The sequence below is a fragment of the Anthonomus grandis genome, chromosome 1, assembly GCF_022605725.1.
Source record: "Anthonomus grandis grandis chromosome 1, icAntGran1.3, whole genome shotgun sequence".
Taxonomy (NCBI): domain Eukaryota; kingdom Metazoa; phylum Arthropoda; class Insecta; order Coleoptera; family Curculionidae; genus Anthonomus; species Anthonomus grandis.
The window spans coordinates 23,100,346-23,118,728 of NC_065546.1; the positions used below are offsets into that span (position 1 = coordinate 23,100,346).

General features: G+C 34.5%; 1 protein-coding gene across 1 annotated transcript in view; it reads left to right on the plus strand.

Moving 5' to 3' along the window:
* Window positions 1-565: 565 nt before the first annotated feature.
* Window positions 566-18,383, plus strand: part of LOC126744748 (putative FERM domain-containing protein FRMD8P1) — a 135,776-nt gene continuing 117,958 nt past the window's right edge. The window contains exon 1 of the mRNA XM_050452299.1: window positions 566-650. The gene's annotated coding sequence lies outside the window, so the exon portion shown is untranslated. The remainder of the gene's footprint in view (window positions 651-18,383) is intronic.

Genomic DNA, 18,383 nt, shown 5'->3' on the forward strand with positions numbered 1-18,383 from the left:
ATTTATGTTTTTAAGCAGATTAGTGATATGTATATTGTATATGTACGTGATTACCATAAATAAAATAAACCCATAAAATGCTCTATGTCCTAAAATTTTTGCCCTAAATAACCACATTCTCATTAAACAAATCTTCATTTAATTTATTATCATTTATTGTATAATCCTGTTAGTTTTTTATACATAATTAGCTTAAATATCCTGACAGTAATAATATTGGTCTATAAGTCTCCTAAAAATTAGAATCTATTTTTTCAAATACAGTTAATAAGACCAATATAAAAGATTTGTTTTGATAAAGAGTTGTTTATAATGTTACCTAAATTGTGCTGTAAATTCTTCATAGAAGGTTTTACTATACATGCTGAAAAGGAGAAAAATTATAAGATTATCAATATGTTGCCTAGATCTTTCAAATTTATCCATTGGGTTGAAATGTACCAGATGCGGTCTAATTTTTTAGAATCCAATTGTAGTTTTATATATTTAAAATTAACCAAAAAGACCGTTTTTTATAGTAAACACTGTTTTTGAAATAAACAGATAGCGTTCATTTTCCAGGATATTATCGGGTGTACATTAATAGTTAGGGGCGTTGGAGTCCGTGAGCTGAAACTTCTGCAAGTGAAACAAGTTGCTGCTGTATTAAGGTAATCCACAAGCCTTTGATGATGGAGATATTCTGTGTGGGCAAGGCATGTACAACCTGCTGTGATGTGCTGTATTGTTTCTGGCGAGTGGATACATTATTATTATTGTTGTTGTTATTATTTATATGACCATATGATCATTTAAAATGTCCAAATTCGACTACATCAGCCATCGCATCTTGTTATGAATCAGATTTTTTGAAATGCCTCTTATTTCTAATAGTTCTATTACAATTCGCAATAAATGTATTTAGTGCTGTTTTGTGGTAATATATAATTTGAAACTTCCTTTCTTGATCAGAATTTCTTAAGTCATTGCTAATGTGTACGCGCAACACTGCTTCTAAAAAGTTGTACATAATTTTCAAAATTCAACAAATTTTTATTTGTAAAAGGTTTCTAGAAGTCCAGACCAGGACTTCTAGAAGAAAAATCAAAATTAAAAAATGTGTTTTTATTTCAGGAATGTAAACTTAAGGTAAATCTGATCTAATACTGTTTAGGTATATTATATCACAGAACCGTTTTCTTTAAACAGTTGAAAATTTTGCCAATCTGGTTTATACAGGGTGATTCATTAAGAATGGGCAATCTCTGAACTGGAGGTACTATATCAGGTTTACGAGATATAGGGTATTTAAAGTTGGAATTTTAATTTGAAATATCTTAATAATTTTGTGATTTTAGCCAGTATCGTCTTGAAAATTGGAAACTCTATGTGTTTTGACATGAAAATTACGAATGTTGTGGTCAATTTAGCATTATTTTTACAGGGCGTTAGTTACACCCTGTTACTCAGGTAAATTACAACATATCTTTTTTGACCAATCAGTTATGGCTAAAACGACTAGAAAATCTAAAAGGCAGTTCAATTTTGAATCAAAAAGGTACTCTGGTTTATTTCATGTAACTCTATCAATTTTTAAGTTATTTGCATTTTAAATATTCAGCGTAAAAAATCCTAAACCATCGTTATTACATTGGCCTAATAGAAATTTATTCTTTTAAATTACTACTATGCTTGGTAACAACAGTAAAGACAACAAATAACAATCAGTAACAATATTAAAAGAAAAATTCAAAGTAAATGCTTAAAATGCCCGCCATCCACTTCAATACACTTTGTAAGGCGTCTCCTTAAAGAACTTTGAATATTAAATAACAGTTGTCCTAATTTTTCGATGGAAATAATTGTATCTTTGTAAACCATGTCCTTCATGTGTGACCACATTGAGAAGTCTAGAGCTTATAAGAGGTCTAGAGCTAATAATTATGTACATTTTACATAGCACTTTTCATTGTTATAATAAAATAAAAAAGTGATGGGTATATTAATATTTTAGCAAGATTTTTTTTTAAATTTTAATGACTTAGTTACCAGAATTAGAACTTTTATATTGCAATATATTAACAAATATATTTTACATAATACATTTGTTAAGAAAATTCGCTACTTTAAATAATATTTAAGTTTAATACATTTTTTGACCGTACGAAAACTCCTTCTTCTTCCGAAAAGAGCCAGACGGTTTTCCGAGTATCTTCTTCCCGGCTTGAAAAATAATATTTGTACGTATTTGGTATTTTTAGTTAAGTTTTGGTTGTCGATTAGTATTCGTTGCGATGACATAAGTTTAAGTCCGTGGCCGTCGTGGATTGTAATGATATTTTATATCAGCAGAATTTACCATTTTATGTGTTTAATACCGTGATAAATGTTAATTGAACCAGTGATGTACAGTCTGTGTTTTTAACGAAATAAAAATCCGATTAAGATAAATTTGAGTCGCTTTTATTTCAAACATTTTTGGTCTTCGAGCTCGGATTTATTATTTTTGGGTCCTTCCATGTGAACTTTTAGTGTTTTCGTGCATGGTGTTGCACGATTGGTTCTTGGATAAAACGGTATAAATTGGTAAACACAATTTGGGGATTGGAAAGTGAATTTGATGTGTGAATTCCAGTGTGGACTTTCCAATCGTAAATAGTCAGGCCCGGACTTGGAATTTGTTTAATTTGGGAATTTGTCTATTGTGAGAGGCAAGTTACAAATAGCTGGCTTATTAAGCGTTTTGCTGTGGATACTAAACGCGCTGTGAAGAGCTGTACGCTATTTGAAGGGTTTATTTGTGGGAACCCAGGAGGTGTTGGTAGCTGGTGCTGGTGGCCTTATTCCTTATTGTGTGGGCTCTTAAGCCGCAAGTGGCTTAAAAAAGTGGACTTTTTTGGACAGTGCTTCGTAGTGTGGAGTGTGGCGAGTAAGATTTGGTGAAAAATGTAAAGAACAGGTAACATAGGTTAAGAATTTTGTGGCCTCTATATTACTATAAATTTTGGTGCATATTTGTGTTTGCGTTACGTATTAGGATACAGGGCTTTTATATAAAATTGTACAATGGAGGAAGAGCTTAAATTGTTAATTAAAAAGCGAGGGGCTGTGAAGGGGCGAATCACTCTTTTCAGAAAATATTTGGCAGAAATTGAGGATAAAGTTTCTAATTTGGGGGAAAATGAGCTTTTAGATGAAACCCTTCTTATAGAGTTAGAAACTAGATGTAACAAAATTGAGGAAATCTTTGGGGAGTTTGAGGGTTATCAAACTGAGATAGAATTAAATTCTAATGAAGAAGATTTTGAATTGAGGCTTAGTGAGAGGGATGCTTTTGAAAATGATTATTTTAAAGCGGTGAGTAGGGCAAAAAAGATATTAAAATCTCGTAAGGACGGAGATAATAAAAGCGATATTTCCAGTGTATCTGAGGCACCCTCAAACATGAATTCTGGGGCAAGTTTAAATGTGAACAACGCGGTTCGCAATGTGGTTACGGAAAATCTTTCAAATAGTGTTAAATTACCGTTAATTAATATTCCAACTTTTGATGGGTCTTATAATAAATGGCTGGAATTTAAAGACACATTTGAGAGTTTAATCCATAAAAATCAGGGTATAAGTGAAGTACAGAAATTTCATTATTTGAGGGCGCAGTTATTGGGGTCTGCTAAGCAAGTAATCGAATCTATTGAGTTTAGCGCCGTAAATTACAACATAGCGTGGGAGTCATTATGTAAAAGATTCAATAATAAAAGAATACTTATCCAAAACCACATTTCGGGAATTTTTGAGGTTTCTCCTTTGCGACATGAGTCTTCTGAGGGCTTGAGAAACTTGTGTGATACGGTGTCGAAACATTTGCGGGCATTAGAAAATTTGGGTAGACCGGTGCAATCTTGGGATGATTTAATAATTCATCATTTAGCCTCTAAGTTAGATCGTATTAGTTTAAAAGAGTGGGAGAGCCTTAAGGTTAAAAATGAAACTCCTTTGTTGTCAGATTTTAAAGAGTTTATTAAAGGTAGGGCTGATCTGTTGGAAACTCTAGAACATTCTAGGAGTCCCAAGGTAGAGAAAGATCACATTTCAGGTAACTGGCGTAAACCCAAGGAACAAAAGGCATTTTTAAGCGTTGGTAAGAAGTGTCCAGTGTGTAAAGACCTTCACGAACTGGTAAATTGCAAAAGGTTTTTGAATTTCCCTGTTCCAATTCGAGTTAGTATTGTAAAAAGAAATAGGCTTTGTATGTGCTGCTTTTCCTCTAATCATTTTAGTATGAAGTGTACTGCACCTAAGTGTGCAAAATGTAGTATGGATCATCATACATTATTACACTACTCTAGGGCCTCCTTAGAGGGGAGTAGTGCTCAGGTAAATAAGGGCCAGGAAGTTGTTGTTAGTACTACGAGTGGAGGTACAGAGCAGACTACTATCACTATGTCTACGAGTAGCGGTAAAAATTGTGGGTATCGCGGCCAACAGGTTTTGCTCTCAACAGCGGTGGTCAAGGTTAAGGATGTCTATGGTGAACTACATGAATGCAGGGCTTTATTGGATTCGGGTTCGATGAGCAACTTTCTGACGGAAAAGATGTATAACAGGTTAGGGTTGCAGGGTAAACCAGTCGACGTTTCTGTGGTAGGGATTAGTCAAAGCGCATGCAATGTAAAAAAAAGGTGTGAGGTTGAATTTTTGTCTAGTTTGGGTAACTTTAAGGCTTCAATCTCATGTTTAATAATTCCGAGCATAAGTGAGGAACTTCCACTGTATGAGGTCAATTTGAAGGCACTGAATATCCCTGGAAATATTCAGCTGGCAAATCCAGGCTTCCATATCCCAGAAGAGATTGATATGCTGATTGGGGCTGGATTTTTTTGGAAACTCGTGCGAGATGGGCAAATATCGTTGGGCAATGGTATGCCATGCCTCCAAAATACATGTTTGGGTTGGATTATTTCTGGAGAGTTCCAAAATAATATATCTGGTGGGAAAAATTCTAAAACTATTTGTAATTTTGCAATGGATTTGGATGTGCAAAATCAGTTGCAAAAGTTTTGGCAATGGGAGGAACCAGGATTGACAAAAAATGAGAATTTGTCTTCTGAGGAGGTAATGTGTGAAAATTTGTTTGTTTCTACAACTTCTCGTGGTGAGGATGGTCGATTTGTGGTGACTATTCCTTTGAAAGATTCTGTAGATAAACTTGGAGATTCAAAACAAATGGCTTTGCAAAGATTATTTTCCTTGGAAAGAAGGTTTCAAAAAAGTGAGTCGTTGCGTAAGCAATATGGCGAATATATGGCCGAATATGAAAGAGTGGGCCACATGACTAAGACTAGTGATTTTCAGGAGGATGAGGTGTCTTTCTTTCTTCCACATCATGGAGTGATTAAAGAGGACAGCTCTACAACAAAATTAAGAGTTGTGTATGATGGGTCGGCACAGTCAAGCAGTGGCGTCTCCATTAATGACTTACAATACGTTGGACCTAAAATACAGGATAATTTGTTGTCGATTCTGTTACGATTTAGGCAAAACAAGGTGGCATTTTGCGCAGATATTGCGAAAATGTACAGGCAGATTTGGTTGAGGGATGATCAGAGGTCATTACAAAGGGTCTTGTGGCGAAATGATCCATCTGAAGAGGTTGAGATCTATGATTTAAACACGGTGGTTTTTGGTTTAACATCTAGCCCCTTTTTAGCCGTCAGGTGTCTAAAGCAGCTTGCGTTGGACTACCAGGCGAGTCATCCGAATGCTTCTAGAATGATAAATGCTGATTTTTACGTGGATGATCTCATTTCCGGTTCGTCATCTCTAGAAGAGGCAATAGAGGTGTGTAAAGAGACTTCTAGTATTTTAATATCAGCAGGTTTCGAGTTAAGAAAGTTTTGCTCCAATAACAAGGTTTTTTTGAGTCAGATGGGTCCAGATAATCCAGATATAGAAGGGCATAATGTTGTGTTGGATCTAGGTGAAGGTGAAAAAACCAAAACATTAGGACTATTTTGGAACTGTTCTTTGGACGTGTTTACGTATAAAATTGGATCTTCGTTGAATAATGATGTGATAAGTAAAAGAAAAATACTCTCTGACATCGCTCAGATATTTGACCCGTTGGGTTTGCTAAGTGCTAGTATCATAATTCCTAAAATCATCTTACAGAAACTGTGGTTGCTTAAATTGTCGTGGGATGATGAAATTCCAATAGAGTTAAGGAATGAGTGGTTAAGGTTTGAAAGTGAAATGTTGGAATTTAATAGTCTTTTAATTCCCAGATTTGTGTCATGTGAAAATCCAAAAAGGATGGAATTACATGGGTTTTCTGATGCAAGTCAAAATGCATTTGGGGCTTGCGTCTATATCAGAACCGTTGACAGTTTAGGTTGTTTGCAGGTGAAATTGCTATGTGCTAAAAGTAGAGTGGCACCAATAAAGGCTTTAACTATACCAAAATTGGAACTGTCAGCTGCATTATTACTCTCAAAACTGGTTCAGGAGGTTTTAGAATCAAAGGTGCTACATTTTGATGAAATGATTTTATGGTGTGATTCAACTGTAGTGTTAAGTTGGATTAGGTCGCCGGCAAATCAGTTTAATCAGTTCGTATCAAATCGAGTGGCTCAGATACAAACTTTGGTAGATTGTGACAAATGGCGATATGTAAAATCTGAAGATAACCCAGCTGATCTGGTGTCCAGGGGTGTCTTTCCATCTAAGTTAAAAAACAACAAGATGTGGTTTAATGGTCCTGATTGGTTGGGACAGTTGGAATATTTTGTTAAAGATGTAGAAATTGTGAGTTTGGATAAACTTCCAGAAACCAGAAAAAAGATCAAGGCTCATGTTTGTGTTGAGAATATTCCCTTTGAGCTACTTAATAAGGTTTCAGATTTTGATAAATTAAAGAGGATTTTTGCTTGGTGTAAAAGATTTGTGAATAACGGTAGGAGCAATAAACTTGGGAAATTGCGTCGTTTTGGAGAGTTATCTGTGGACGAATTGAGAAATTCTGAGAGGGAATTAGTGAAAATTGCTCAAGGTGAAAGTTTTTCTAAGGAGTTGGCTATTCTAAGGAAGGGTCAATTCATAAAAAAAGGTAAATTGTCAGGGTTAAATGCTTTTCTTGACAAAGATGGTATTTTGAGAGTGGGTGGTAGGTTGAGGTTGTCAGGTTTTGAGTATGACAAGAAGTTTCCTGCCCTATTAAGTAGTAAACATATTTTATCCAGGCTAATTGTGAGGCACGAACATAAAATATTGCTACATGCTGGTCCTCAGATGGTATTGAGCTCCATAAGAGAAAGGTATTGGCCTATTGGGGGGAGAAATTTAGTAAAGAAAATAATTTACGAGTGTGTGGTATGTGCGCGAGTTAAGCCGTCATCTCTTGGGATTCAAATGGGCAATCTTCCAAAATCACGTTTAACGATTCAGCCTCCTTTTAATATTACGGGGGTGGACTTTGCGGGGCCGTTTAATCTCAAGATTGCACAAGGTCGCGGTAATAGATTATATAAGGGTTATATATGTTTATTTGTGTGTTTCACGACACGTGCTATACACTTAGAAGTTGTCACAAGTTTGTCAACAGAGGCTTTTATAGCCACACTTAGAAGGTTTGTCTCGCGTAGGGGAAAACCAAGTGAAATTCACTCTGACAATGGTAAAAACTTTTTGGGAGCCTCTTCAAAATTAAAAGAATTTGGTCATTTTTTAGAGGATAATCAATCCAAATTGGAAGGGTTGGTCAAAGATGAGGGTATAGAATGGCATTTCATTCCTGCCTACTCGCCTCATTTTGGAGGCCTTTGGGAGGCAGTCGTCAAAACTGTCAAATATCATTTAAAAAGGGTGGTTGGCAATCATAATTTAAGTTATGAAGACTTTACAACGATTTTGTGTCAAATAGAGGCCTTTGGGAGCAACTCTTAAAACTTTACGTGGTGAAGTTACTCGTTCTTTTTCTAAGTTGTGTCCGCTTCCAATCGAAGCAGATATTAAATAACGGGTGCGTGTTGTTTGTGTAATGTGTTAATTTTAATTTAAGTACGTTTAGTTAGATTTACAGTTGTTTTGAGACTATGTTAGTATATGTCAACATAGTCATGTTTGTAACTGTTTTATGTAAGAAGAAAGTAAGATATGTTAGGTGTTAGGGTTTATTATCTTACAAGTATTTTTTGGTTTGTTGAAAGTCTGGATTCTTTCAAGGCGGGGGGGATGTTAAGAAAATTCGCTACTTTAAATAATATTTAAGTTTAATACATTTTTTGACCGTACGAAAACTCCTTCTTCTTCCGAAAAGAGCCAGACGGTTTTCCGAGTATCTTCTTCCCGGCTTGAAAAATAATATTTGTACGTATTTGGTATTTTTAGTTAAGTTTTGGTTGTCGATTAGTATTCGTTGCGATGACATAAGTTTAAGTCCGTGGCCGTCGTGGATTGTAATGATATTTTATATCAGCAGAATTTACCATTTTATGTGTTTAATACCGTGATAAATGTTAATTGAACCAGTGATGTACAGTCTGTGTTTTTAACGAAATAAAAATCCGATTAAGATAAATTTGAGTCGCTTTTATTTCAAACAACATTTTTTTGTTATACGTTTTTCCAATTTCCCAATCGTTTTTATAATTTTGTTTGCAATAATACAATAGCTGCGGAGCTATTTACATCTGTGGTAATTCCCAACATCGCACACGGTGATAAACTCGTTGTTCTTGGGAACATGTCTTTGACATGGGGACTGTCTCGAGCCCGTACAATATAACTGGTAGTATGCAGGCATCGTATATTCAAAATAATCAGATAAAAACATCAGACCGTTTCAGATTAAATTAAATGATGCGTATGTCAAACTGATTCTTCTCCGTATCCCCGCTGCCTGGGTTGTCTTTGCCTGACGCTGTGTCCCAGATTCTTGTTGTCACGCTAGTTGAAGTGTGTGGAAAATGTTTGGGCAATAGACCGTAAGTCTCCAAATTCCAATCTTATGATCTCATTCCTAAATAAGTAATCATAATGCTAATGTAATGTATAAAATAATGATTCTTTATTAAGGATTTTTTATGACGGATTAAAAATTATTTGAAATATACAGCGTGTCCTAAAAAGATATCGACAAACTTTAAGGGCTGGTAGAGGGCATCAAAACAAACATTTTAACCACATGTTCCTAAACGAACATAACTCCTCTCGTCTGATGATGAAGAGATGAGCTTAAGGAGAGCAAGGTAAGCGCATCATATAACTATTTGTAAAGAGGATATCATGACTTCATAGTGGCTTCTTTTCTAAGCTTTAAGTACTTAGTTCCCTGTAAATGAGGTAGCTGTTTGCTGTTGCTCCCAAGATTGATTTATATTGGAGATACAAAGTGAAACAGCAGTTATGGGTTGAGGTTTGATTACCACCCACTTGTCTTCACCCAATTGTTCAATTTTAACTGTTTTTAACTCGTAAACTTGAAGTTAAATTTCACAGGGTATTTTCACATGTAATATGTAAGTTAAGACTTTGTGCAAAGGCTAAAATATTTTCGGTCTCCGTTTGAAATGCAAACTTACGAAAATAGGTAAGAGGGCTTAGAATTGAATTGTGAGATGTATTTAGCTTTAAGAAGGTTATAGCAATTTGTAGCTTTTCGAGAATATCATATATTTTTTGAAAGTACGTGGTAAGGTGAGTGAGAAACATTCGTAAGAGCTTGCTTTCCATGCCCCGTTGGGTGACTTTAAAGTGACTCATGGACATATAAGTAAAAGGTTATCTGGTTGTGAGTTATATTTTTTACAATTTCTTGCTTGAGCTGGCCAGTCTAAAATACGAATGCTTTGCTTCTTCTAAAGAATTTCGTGTGATTGATATATATATATATCATATATATATATGGATATATATATATATATGGATATATATATATATATGGATATATATATATATGGATGGAGCTAAACAAGTTTTACTTCAGTCATGTGGTCTCAAGCGCACTAATTTTTATTTTATTTTTAAGGCATTTTATTATTTTGAAGGAATTTAATAAATTATTTATCTTTTTTATTTCTATTGCCATTAGCTTTATACATGTTTGACCTAACCTAAAAGTGGCAAGAATCTCTAGTACCTACTGGTGTTTCCGAATATGATCTCAAAAGGGGTGAATTTTGTTGCTGTGTAAATGGTGCTATAAGGGCATATTTCATCAATGTTTTTACTTCTTCATTTTTAAAAAGTTCATGTAGGATGCCAATGTGTTTCATGAGTGTGCATTTCAATGGCCGTTTTTCCATGTACAGGTAAGGATTGTCCTAATTTTTACAATGTATCGATAATCGTTAAAAAATCTCGATTATCCAATTTGAAAAAATCAATTTCTAGTTTGAAAGGCTAACTAAATTGAAAAGGCTTAGCCAAGAAGACTGCAAGGAGGAGATATATTTTCTGTGATTGCGCCATGCATCGCGCTGGAGCCGATCTACGGGACCTTGTTTCTACGGGAGCTCGTTTTTTCCACTCTCACCCGCCTCTCATCGTCTTTCTCTTTCCCTCCCTCGTTTCTCTGCCGCTGTCAAATATTCTTTGTCCGCCTGCTTCGCACTTGTTTACATGTTGATTTTGATTTACGCTACTGCGCAAACGCCAGTCGGAGAATAGGATTGTGAGGGTAACGTACTTAGGTAGATAACGTACTTAACCCACAGGGAGGTGCATTTACAAACAAAATGACAAATTTTGGGTAAGAACATTGTATGTCGTTATCAGGTAACTTAAAATGAATCAAACATCCCCTGAAGTTTCTCAAGGCAAATGTAAAATGTAATGACAGGTATAATATTGCTAAGCTAATCTAATTTTTTTAGTTCAAGTTTTTATGTGGTGTAGTACGTAATTTTAATGTCCGATCACTTTTTTCACAATTTGGCAGCTTTAGTGAATTTTTAATGGCTGAAAAGTGCGATGTAATTGGGCTATCAGAAACCTGATTAAGTAACTCAATACAAAATAACAGCATAGATATTTTCAATTATAATATTATACGTAAAGGTAGAGGTCGTGGGGGCGGAGTCGCTTTTTATATTAATAGTTCATTAATATTTTAAATTCTAAAACACGCCACCCCAGAGTAGCGCATTGGAACAGCTATGGTTTCGTACTAAAATCGTTGTTATTGTTACCTCAGATCCAGGTCTGTCGGCTGATGTCCAAGTAATCAACATGGACGACATTTCTGATCACTGTTTGGTTTACACCGAATTAAAGTTGCAAAAAACACGATCTCCGGTATCCTTTCATACCTATCGAGATTATTCCAATTTCGTTTTTGTAAACTTTCTTAATGACATTTTTAGTATAAATTGGTAAGATATATTTAATCTGTCTGATGTGGATGAAATGGTTTCCTTTTTTCAACGAAATGGAACTGATGTGTTTAATATTCATGCAACCTTTAAAACTTCGGGATTCACCAAGACCAGAGCCCCTTGGATGACTGATAATATACGTTTCATGATAAAATTGCGACAAAAAGCGCTTACAAATTACAATAAATTAAAAACTGAAAACTCCTTTAATGAATATAAGCAAATTAGAAATATGGTAGCAAGCGCAGTTCGAAATGAAAAAAAATATTTTCTAAATTATAAATTTAAAGAGGATCCGGCCTCATTTTGGAAAACTTTAAAGTGTCTTAATATAACACCTAAAAATTCAAAGTTACCAGCTCACTTCAATACTGTTATCGATGCTAAACAATTTATTTCTTTTTTTATTGATAGTATTCCGAAAACTAATTCGTTACCTCTTAATAATGAAACAAATACCAAATATATTAATAAAGTACACCCTAATGTTGAGAACAAGTTTAAGTTTAGAGAGATGATTGAGAATGATATTGAGAATATAATATCTAATATAAAGTCTCCATTGGGTCTGATGCTATTGGCATTAAGATGATTTTTTAGTCCTTACCTTACTCCTTATATCACAAACATCATCAATAAGGCTCTTTCGTTATCCAGATATCCCAGCGAATGGAAAAAGGCGGATTTATTACCCATTCCCAAAGTAAATGGTCCTGCTGAGCTCTCACATTACCGTCCTATAAGCATCCTACCTACCCTTTCCAAAATACTTGAAAAAGCCATGCACCAGTTAAAAACGATTTTTATAAATAATAAAATTATTCCTGATCCCTGTCTCCATCCAGGGAGTTAATCTGCAGCCGACTAGCTGCAAAAAAAACTTAGATATATTTATCGATAATAAACTTAATTATGAATATCATGTTTCTAATATTTTACAAACAGCTTACGATAAACTGAAAATCTTGTATAAAGATATTTTATCAACTTAACATTAAGTTAAAGTTAACTTAATCATTAGTCCTCTTAGTGATCAGTTATGGAAGCGTTAAATTCTGGCCAGCCCCTGCTCAAAGAGATAAATATACCTTGCAAAAATTACAAAATGCTTGCCTAAAATTAAGCAAAAATATGACCATGTAACACCATTATTTATCGAATCTCAATGGCTAAGGCTAGAAGAACGATTCTGTTTATATGGCTAGTCTCATTTATAAAACTGTCCATAGTAGAGTCCCCAGGTACTTGTTTGAGAAGCTGGTAAGCTGCAGTAGCATTCATGGTCGTGATATGCGTCATTCTAAAAATTGTCTATATGTTTTGACTCAGAACAGTTGGCATGTATGCGTACTCTTTATGTAAGATTCCACAGATATGTTTTAAAAAAAGATAAAACTATATTGTTGCACCCATAATACTTCAGTTTGGCAATAAATAAGTCATGGTCTATTACATCAAAAGTCTTTGAGTAATCAAAAGACACCATAATAACAGAAAGTTTCTCGTCAAGCGCTCGAATTATATTATCAGTAATATTCAAGAGTGCACTAATAGTGCTATGTCCAGTCCTAAATCCCGACTGCTGAGGAGGAAGTATATTGTTGTATGTCAGATAAGTAGCAAACTGTATATAGACCACTCTTTCCAGGACCTTAGAAATTACACTCAATAAACTGACTGGATGTAAATCTTTTGGACTCTTAGGATTGGAAACTTTAGGAATAGGAATGATAGTCGACTCCTTCCATGCTTTAGGGAAATAACCCGTTAACAAACAACTATTTATTATATTAGTTATAGGGTTAATGATATTAGGTAAATTACATCTTTACCATTGAAAGAGTAATATTGTCCGGTCCATTTAGCATTATTGTTCGATTGCAAATTAACTGATGTATTATTCTCATGAGATTCCAAAACCGATTTTTGTAAACCTATTGTATATTCGGAATTTACAAGTAACCTCTTGGTCAATTCAAGTTCTCTTTTCAAACAATTCACTTGTTTCTCCAGCAGAGAATTATTATTTGTTATAGTAGCCATAGAATTAAAAGAAGAGATTTTCGCGTTACAATCATTGCAGAACCAATGAATATTTTGATGGTCAGTCAAAATTTTAAGCCACGTATTAGCCCGGGAGCCAGTGACAGATTTTTGTCAACCATCGCAACCCTAGCCAAAATTGTGGAGTGTTAGATTTAGTTGTCCTCTAAAGCAAAATGACCGTCAGCTGGTCCACTAGCGGTGGGTGGGCCAATGGGAGGGCCGAAAACACGTAAAAAAAATTTCAACTTTCAGTCATTTCAACCCTGCCGAAATTTTTGTAGATGGTAGTTTATATAATTATTTAAATAAAAAAAATCGTCAGCCGGCTGTATGTTGGTGGAAAGCCCGTCAGCTGACCATGAAAACATGTAAAAAAATTTTTGTAATTTCAGTCATTTCAACCCTGCTGAAATTTATAGAGATGATAGTTTATATAATTATTTAAATAAAAAAAATCGTCATCAGATTGTATGTCGGTGGAAAAGGCGTCAGCTAGCGCTGTGAAAGGTGTAGCGCGTAAATTACATATGCCACCCACCCGCGTTGTTAAGTGTATCAGCTGACGGGCTTTCCACCGACATGCAGCCGGCTGACGATTTTTTTTATTTAAATAATTACATAAACTACCATCTATAAAATTTTCAGCAGGGTTAAAATGACTTACATTTTTATTATAATTCGACAGATACATTTTCCCGTCCATAAAAGATACGGAGCGTAAAATGAGGGGTATGGAAATATCTGATTATCGGATTGATGGTCCCGATCAGTTGCGAACGAAAGATTTGGCTACGGAGTTGAAAAATCCGAATTTTAAAGAAGCAATCGTCAATTTCTTCATTCAACACTGGGCTGAAAATCACATGGCACCTTATATGAGTAATAAAGAGATTTATATCAACTGTGAATCATGTTATAAATATCAAGTGAACGATGGAAAAATTGTCAAAACGTTGGAGCCGTCATTGACGTGCCCCGCGCACGAGGAGGCGGACACCAAAATGATTTTTCACGTTTCGCAGTTGAAGTTCGATGCGAATATTACAATTCGTTGCTCTGATACAGATGTGTTAATCATCATGCTCGGTAATATGTCTCAAATACGTTACAACCATCACATTCATATGGAAGTTGGTACCGGCAATCACCATCTCTTTATTGACGTTACGAAATTATTCGACACTCTTGGAAAAGATGTGAGCGAAGCGCTGCCTGCCTTCCATGCTTTCACCATCATTTTTCCGCAAAGGAAAAAAGCGACCGCTGGCAATAATGAGAGAAAGTTCTCGCTTCATTGAAGCATTCACACAAATGTCGATGCCATCGCATGAGAAGAGTGAACCTTTTAAAGTGATTGAAGAGTATATCTGTGCTGTGTACGGATTTAAAAAATTACAAAAAGTTAACCAGGCAAGAGAAGCAACTTTTCATAAAAATTACAAAATTGGTAGAAATGACGTCTTTGAGTTGCCGAAAACAAATATTGATGGGTCAAGTCTACCGCCGTGCCAAGCTGAATTAGTCAATCAATTTTCAAGAGCATGTTACATATCCGAAACATGGGCACATGCACACCTAAAAGTGCCCAATGGAAATGATCCATCGGAATATGGATGGACACAAGTCAATGATACTTTTAGGTACATCTGGTTTACTGGAAGACAGTTACCAGTTTCTGTCGATGACATCACTATGCAGCCTGAAGAAGGTGAAAATTTTTTAATTTACTCTATACGGTGCGTAAATGCTTACATATTATTTTTTTTATAGATAACATTAGTGATGATGATGACCTAATATCACAGGCAAGCTCTGATAGTAAGTCTGAATGCGATGATCAAGATAACGATAGTTGTACCAGTCACAGTGAAGATGAAATTGATGATGAACAGTGAATAGCCTTTATTTTGACAAAAACTTGCCTTTTTCACTACAAAATGTATTTTTTAATAATTTTTTTTTAAACTGTAAATTATATATAAATTTCATTAATTTCATAAAAAAAAATTCAATTAATTAAAATTTATAACAATTTATAATGAGAAATATCTGCTACAATGCATGAAATATATGTATCACTAACAGGTTTGTACGTATCATGTAAAATTCACGTCAAATAATATTATAATAATAATGTAAGTCATTTTAACCCTGCTGAAATTTTTATAGATGGTAGTTTATGTAATTATTTAAATAAAAAAAATCGTCAGCCGGCTGCATGTCGGTGGCACTTAACAACGCGGGTGGGTGCATATGTGATTTACGCGCTACACCTTTCACAGCGCTAGCTGACGCCTTTTCCACCGACATACAATCGGCTGACGATATTTTTTATTTAAATAATTATATAAACTACCATCTACAAAAATTTCGGCAGGGTTGAAATGACTGAAAGTTGAAATTTTTTTTACGTGTTTTCGGCCCTCCCATTGGCCCACCCACCGCTGGTGCGCTAGCTGATGGTCATTTTGCCTTAAAGCACAACGAAATTTAGTACTCCACAAAGTTTGGTCAGGGTTGAAATTGGTCAAAAAAATCTGTCACTGGCTCCCGGGCTATATCCTTAATTGAACCGCAGATAGCATGGAATTGTTTAAAGCAGCCGCTGCATTTAATGACTTTATTATTTACAATAAAATTGTCATTGCATTTGGCACACTGATTTACTACAATATCAGCAGGAATATTTAAATTAACATGAGTTGGTCCCTGCGAGACATCCTGTATACTCTGCAGAGAAAAGCTGCACAACCTGACAACTCTGCCACGATAACAGTTGCTTGATGTTACTGCAATACTCGATCGTTGATGTCTTTTTGCAGCAAGGGGAGCCCAGGAGACACCTTAGGTTAGGATTGGCGGGAAAATTTTCTTACCAAAATATCATCCGTCATTCGGCAATCTGCAGATATAAGTACAAAATATAAACTGAAACTGTAGCGTCCAAAGCAAATTTAACCTATGGACATTATTCTAAATTATTGCATTCATAATGAACTCAATTTTACAAAAATTTACAAGAGAACAAATCAAAACAATGCATCAGCTAGCGATGTTGACAAACTATCGTATCGTGAACTAGTTTATAAACCTCATAGTATATAAACTATAAGGTTATTGTGGTATTTCTACACAGCGTCCGTCAACAAGGCGTACGGCAAAGATAGCGTCTAAACTATACGATATAGAGCAAAAAGTTTTATAGCAAAGTTATAGGACTGCCAAAAATCTATAAATAAAAATACTTTTGCTCTACAGGGTAAGTCACAAAAAAGTTATAAAAAATACATATTTTTTGAAATATAATACCCTGTTTATTATTTCACAAAATGATTAGACATAAATAAAGCTTTAAAGACTGGCAGTAATATTTTGTCATTTTTGTATTACACATTATTTGTTAAAAAATTTTGAATTTATTAGAAATGCGCAATTTCTCATAGTTTTGAAATGAGACACCCGGTATATTTTTATATTAATAAATATATCTGTACTTTTATTTTTTGTTAAATATGTCCTATACCTAAACCGTTTATATTTTAAGACATCTCGAGTTCTGTCTAAGTTAGGCATAAAAGGCTTAAATATTTTCGGAACCTTTATTAAGATAAATTTTTCATTGATTTTTTTAAAGTTTTGATTAGAAATGATGTCAAGCTAATAGGTGGATATGACTTATCCTTTTGATCTGCAATTCTGCTTTATTTTGTGTAGATAAACTGCAAAAGCTTTCTGCCACTATTTAGTTTTTAGCTAAAAGCTCTTTCTAATTTTTCTCTAAAGTTTTTGCGTCTGTGTGGCAGTAGGTTGCTTCTCACTTTTTAAGCATTACGGAGTAGATCCCATCTGACCTTAAAGATTTTTTTGGTTGAAAGTAGTTCAGCGCCCATTTCATAGTCTCACAATTAACGCATTTCACTGCATTTAATGTATTTAATCTTCCATCAGAATTTAATAGCCTTGTTTTTCTTTGTTGGCCTATTCTGTTTCATAGTTATGGTTCGAGCTGTAAAGTGCGTATTTACAACTTCGTCCAAGCTCTCTGCTGTAAATCTTGTGGAAGTCCCATAGGTTCGTTTGGTACACCCTCTTTGACAAGGATTCTAAAGACGTATTTGAGATTTCCTTTTTGCTTTATTAGTAAAATTGTTTTCATTTTTTTAAGCGAAAACCATGCGTCGGACAAAAAAAACCAAGAGATCAAATTTGCTAAAAAGTGATTGAGGATTTTAAACATAATTTTTCTTTTAAGAAAAAGCACTGGCGTAGTATTTTTTTCACTAAAAATATTCAATAGAAGACCTGTAGGGACACCACTGGCAGAGGAAAAAGTTTTTTGCACATCAAAAAATGCGTCTTGATGCATAGAATACATGTAATGAATTTCATAAAAATGTCTACAATATTGTTTAAGTTATTATTAAAAAACTTATTTTTTTTTAAACTTTAACACCCTGCAGCTCAAAAGTTAAGGACATATTATGTTCATAGGAACTTTTTTTTCCTAAAATGGGTCCAGGAATCACCCACTTAAATATTAACACGACTTTAAGGCTGAAGGCACCCTATATATTATAAAGTATATAAATACTTAAAAAAAAATCGAGTTATTGCATATTTTATTTCAGTAAATTGGTAAATTTATATTAGACACTCTGTATGAAAAAACTTCAGACTTTTACTGAAAGATAAAGTTGATACCGTAAACTAACTAAATTAAAAATTTCGTATATCTAGATTGAACACAGCGGTTCCTATAAGAATTTTAATAAATCCCTTAAAACCCTAAAAATATCCTAAAAATACGAATTACGTGGCAACGCCGTAATGAAATTTAAAAAATGAGGTGTCAGTGTAAAGCTTTTGTTGTCCCCAAAATTATAACGCCATTGAATACAGGGTAATACAATCAATCTTTTACCCATGTGACATAAGTTTTTTTCTACTCGTTATAGTTTAGGCGCTATTTTAGCCGTAAGCCTTGCTGAC